General features: G+C 35.7%; 1 pseudogene; it reads right to left on the bottom strand.

Annotated features, from left to right (window-relative positions):
* Window positions 1–257: 257 nt before the first annotated feature.
* LOC143594880 (uncharacterized) lies at window positions 258–994 on the bottom strand (annotated as a pseudogene).
* Between the last annotated feature and the right edge of the window lie 5,006 nt (window positions 995–6,000).

Raw genomic sequence — 6,000 nt, 5'->3', positions numbered from 1 at the left:
GATTGTACATTAGAGCATCTCCAATCATGTATCTACTTTCTTATTTAGTCTATGTGGCAAATGACATGAATAAGAGATAAGAGAGAAATAGATAAGAGAGGGTGTTCGTGTTTACAAAAATGAATAAGTGTGGATGAGTTATGTGAGTGGAGAGTTAGTGAAAAGTAAAAAAGATGAAAGAGAAAAAGTAGAGAGATAAGAAAGAAATGGATAACTAAATTATCCACTTTGTTTTAGCATTGTGGATGCTGTTACAATACATGCATTATAATGATCAGGTAATAATGCATGATAAATAATTGATAAGAGTACCTAGTTTTCAATATTCAAACTAGTGGATACCTATAGACATCATTGACTTAAACTCCTCAAAGTCAACAAAACCATCTCCATCTTTATCAACACCCTTAATCATTTTTCTACATTGTCCAATCTTAGAATTGCTACATCCAAGACTCATGAGCACCCTTTGCAACTCCCTTGCAGAAATGAGTCCATTTTTATCACTATCAAACACCATAAAAACATTTCTAAGATCATCATCACCATTATCCTCCTTACAACTAGCAAAAACCGGCTTGGAGCCATTCATGATGGTCATGAATTCATCTAAGTCAATGAACCCATCACCATTAGAGTCAACCTCTTTGAGTATTCCTTGAGCCTCAATGGTGGCCTTTGACTTTTCTTGACCTAAACTCAACAACACATTTGTGAGCTCCACTTGAGAAATCTTGCCATCCCCGTCTATATCGAAGAAATCGAAGACTTGCTTGAGTTGGTTTGAGGCATCCATGGCTATGAAAGATGAAATGAGATCAAGAGCACATGATTTCATGGTGGGCTTGTTCTTGAAGTTGTTGACTTTGGTCAACGAGTTGACTTTCTTGAGGACATTCCTTATATGGGTTTGCAAAGATTTAGGCATTGGAGATCGTAGATAGAGAAAAAGAGAGAACTTTTAGTATATATATATTAGTATACACATGCATACATTAGGGGGGGTATGGGTGGGTGGGGTATGGGAGGGTGCTTATCCCAATAGGTGAAAGGCAAGTTGAAGGTTAGGAAAGTGTCGGCACATACACACTTGTGACTTGACTTGATACATGTTTTTGTTGGTTTATGGACCAAGTTGTAGTCTCCGCGAGTGCCGGAGGAAGAATCAGTCCTTCTTCCAATATATTAAATAAATCAAACAAAAATACAAAACATGAATAGCTAACGAAATAAATGATTTGTTAAACGTTTTTCCAAGATTTAGTCGTTCTTGCTAAATAGTTCTTTTGATATAATTACTTTCCCGGGTTATTGAAATCTATTTGGAATTAAAGTTTAAAAATATAACAATCATTCCCAAAACTTAAAAGATAAATACTCTTATTATTATATTACGTTTTATTGAAACTATTATTTTTAAAATGATTGATTGTATAGTTACGTGAATTATTTGGTGTTTCTTTTGAAATACTTTTTATTCCACAAACTGATAATAACAGCATGAAAATCAAAATCCACAATGCTACAAGAGATATTGGATTGACCGGTAAAAGTGTTTGGTAAGATTTTTTTAGAGGATAGATTACAAAATTTATTAAATAAAGTATATCCAATTATTTAACATTAAAGTTCGAAACCGGGTTCAAGATGAGTTCTGTTACAGTGGTGAGTTTCCTTCTTAATGGTGTTTTTGGGTGTGTAAGGTCTGGAGCGTCAAAGTTAGTATATACAGCTGAGATCCCCTCTCACGAAGGCCTGCCCGACCATTGATTGTGGTTCCAAACGTTGTTCCAAAACATTAAAAGAAAGAAAAAACCATAAAGAATCCTAAACTTTTGTTTTAGGACTCAAAATAGGCCGAATGGTAGTCATATATGGATCATCCTGTTTCATTTTAGGATTTAAATATACGGATTAAATCAAAACTCACTATAGTTTAAATATTTAAATGTATTTGGGTAGCCTTTGTGTAGCATCTCTTATACTTGAGACTTACCAGTGTATTATCCCTTTAAAATGACCACACCAATATATAGCCTTTTTCTTCCTTTTATTTGGAAAATAACTTTTTAATGTGATAACGAAGTTTTATAAAATTTACTATAAAACGATTACAATAAAGTGGCAGGCAAACGGGCAACAAGCTGCGCCGCAACTCTCTTTTGAATAGCAAAGCCAATCCTGCTAAAAACGAAGCTTTGGGACCTAGAAGCTGAAGAGGTTCCATGTACGACGCGCTGAACCCTACTCAAAAATTTCATAGCCTCTGGAGCCAGAAAACCAAATGTATCAAAGGTAAATGGTAGAAAGACATGTTGATTATCTAAACAAGCTTTCTCGTGTTTAACAACTTTGCCCGATTCAGCCTTCAACGCAGCCTAACCCACAACAAACCCACAGTCCCTGAGCCCAACAAGAGGAGACACTCCTGTAAGATCCACACAGGCGTGTTTCCCCCCTGCCCACCCGAACACAAGAATATCAGCTGGTCGTAAAGTAGACCTCCCTTCTAGAGGATCCGTGAGAAAGTTAACAGGGGCCTCCTTTTTAGCAGAAATCCCTGCCCGTTTAAGAACATCACACAGAACATCCCTAACCAGATCATGTCTGTATTTAAAGCCAGGCAATTCTTTGCAATGCACCGCATGGTCACTAAAAGAATCCAAACAGACCTTGCGACAAATTGGGCAAGGTTCATCCGTCGGGAACATAGGGATCATTAACCGGTACTTAAGGATAGCCCGATACTCCAAACCCGACATACGTTGGCCTAATCCTTCAATGGGGATGGCCGTTAGAAAATCCTGAGACCGAGGAGCCCGAAGGCATTCAAACACCGCCTTTTGGCGAGGGGATATATCAAACTTCACTTCTAAACTCTTGACGATTCCACTAAATAAGGCACTCGCCACAACATGTTGGGCTTTAGGGGGGGCGGTGTCCTTATTAGAGAACCCGCTAAGATCAAAATCTGGAAGTGAAGTACGTAAACGATCCATCGCACACCCATAATCAGATTCCAACCCATAAATATCACAACCCCGAAGAATATGGTCTTGCAAACACCACGACTGTGCTCTCGAAGCCACAAAAGCATATGTAGATACATCCTCGGCCGAACAGAGACCCAACCCCCCATAACGGATCGGAAGTGATGCCAACCTCCATTGGAGATCCCCAAAGAACGGACCTCCACAAACCACGATGTCCTCAATCGCCCTTCGAAGACCATTGTCAAATATAGAAACAGCTTCCCCCACATACATAGGTTGGCATGTTCTCAAACAGAACAAAAGCTTGGCGACTCCCATACATGAGCGAAGCAAAAGAAGCTCGCATTGAGGATCCCGAAGTCTTGGGAGACAGCTCATCAGTTCCACAGCGCTAGATGCCCTTTTCATAGCCAAACTGCTGATAAACCCCGCATCCTGGCTTACAGCACCACCAAGGAGTTTCACGCCAAGCACCGGCCTTCCAATCCCGCAAGGGAACAACCCCTCCTGTGCCTTCACCCCATTGCATGTTGGCCAAAATAACTCTGTTTTCTTAACGTTTAATTCAAGACCCAAACGAGGCCCCTCAGACCTGATAATGTCTAATGCTTTGGCTACCTCTCTAGTATCCCCGATAATCCTTTTATTTATTTTTCTTTTTTTTTGTTGTAAAATTGATTACTCGTTACAAAAAGACGAACATAAGCCCATGCCATGGAAAGCTCTAGCATTGACAAGTCAGCCATCATGAAGTTCGGACTTACTGACACTCAACCCATATTTGTCACTATATTCTTAACTTACAACATAATATTTTCGCATTGTATGTTGCATTTTATAAAGAACTTTAGAAATTCTCTAGAAACTAGACGTGTATCGAGCCACATTGATCGAGCTTGTCTCAAGCTTGGCTTGTTTAATTTAAGAGATCGTTTGGAGTTTTATGTTGAAGCTCGAGTTGCTTCATGAGTAACTTTTCTAGTTCAAAAGCTTGGCTTGTTTAGTTTAAGAGATTGTTATGAGTTTTATGTTAAAGCTCGAGTTGCTTCATGAGTAACTTATCAAGTTCAAGTTCAGATCGGGCTCGAATCATTTGTAATATATTAGTCATTTTATTTGTGATTTATAGACCTTTATACCTATTTATATATATATTAATTAATTTTTTATATAGACATAAGATATGTAGGTTAATTATAATTATCATGATTATATGTATAAAAGATGGATATTTTAAGAACTTGTTAAGTTGTAAGAACTTTGAGAACCGGTTAAATACATTTTATCTTTTATTATTAATAATTTTGTAAATTAAATTTTCCTTCATCTATCTCATATTAAATACATTTTTTTTTCTTTTTAATCATTCAAACTCTTAAAAAGACAAATTAACTATTGAAGTATTCTTAGTGTTTATGTTAATTTAAACGACGGGTTTTTTAACCGGTTAAAGTATCAAACATGATTCAAGTCAAAACAATTTATTATTAGAATGGGTTTCGATCCACGGGTTGGTTTAAAAAAGTAGTCATTTACAACATTTTTTTAATTTGCTATTTAATCAACCCATCATTTATGTTAAGTTTATCATCTTAAAAATACACAAAAATATTAACATTATACTACATGTTTTGGTTTTACATGCGGTAAAGACAACTTCTTACCTTTGGAATACAAATGTTAAACGTTAGCACACTGTTAATCAGACGATAAATTGATTTTGTATATCCTTATATTCTTCATGTGGTATCTATCAGACATAAAATGATACGTTACAAGAAAGTATTAGTTTATTGACTTTTTAAATGACCTCAAAATATAAGGTTGTTAAGTCATAGGTTAGTTCTAAAAGCTGGTGTTGAGTTGATGCTGATTGAAATATTAACTAGAAAATTGGTCTATGCAATGAAATTAAGCTACATGTGAAAAATACAATATGATAATCGTGCTATAGAAGCCGAAATCATATCCGGAAATAATATTGGAACTCACAATTTTATTATTATTATTATTTTTAAATCCTACACCTTTAGATAAAAGTACTAATTTTAAAGAATGAAATTTTCACTTAATTTTTGTTTAGAATGAAGATTAACAAAAGCGAAGGTCAATCATTGTATATTTGTTGGTTTGTTTTTTAGACAATTTGTTTTAACTCATGACCAGTTATTTTGTTGCATTATCTAGAGTTAAAATCATAAACAATGTGAAACTACAAAGTTTTCAAAAAACAAGTAAAGTTACAGATAAAACTATACATATTGTGTATCAAGAAATATTTATAGATTTATAAATTTTCTATTTCCATACTGTATAGTGTGTAATCTATTATACCATATAATATATGTTTATATCTATTGAACATATTTTTTTGTATGTCACATTATATTATTGTTTAAATAAATTTATTTATTCTAACCCGTGTGTTACACGGGTAGCTAGCCTAGTTATATGTATAAAAGATGGATATTTTAAGAACTTGTAAAGTTATAAGAACTTTGAAAACCAATTCTGATCCCTCATTCAATTAAATGAGTAATGAATATGTGGTTTTGATTAAACCATAGTATAAAAATAAAAGAGTTGATTTTTTTAACTATTAGACTTTGATTAATAATGATTAAAGATTTTATTAACATTTAACATCAACCAAACTACATCTGGATAATGGGTAAGCGAACAACAAGCTGTGCCGCTACCCCATTTTGGATCGCAAAGCCTATTATACTAAATATAAATCATTGGTTCATCGGGCCCTGCGAGTCACTGTGGACCACCTTCTGCACCCGTTCCAAGAAGCGAACCGCCTCGGGAGCTAGAGATCCAAATGTGTCGAAGGCAAATGGAATGAACACGTTCTGATTTTCCAAACACGCTGCCTCATGCTTAGCAACCTTCCTAGATTCCGCCCTCAAAACCGCCTGTCTCGGAACGAAACCACTGTCTCTCAGCCCCACCAACGGGGACACCCAGTGAGGTCGACACATGCATGCTTACCCCCTGCCTA

Source organism: Bidens hawaiensis, unplaced genomic scaffold (assembly GCF_021521415.1).
Source record: "Bidens hawaiensis isolate Kalapana, Puna unplaced genomic scaffold, B.hawaiensis_p1.1 tig00044280_1, whole genome shotgun sequence".
Taxonomy (NCBI): domain Eukaryota; kingdom Viridiplantae; phylum Streptophyta; class Magnoliopsida; order Asterales; family Asteraceae; genus Bidens; species Bidens hawaiensis.
This window is presented reverse-complemented; position numbering and strand designations above follow the sequence as displayed.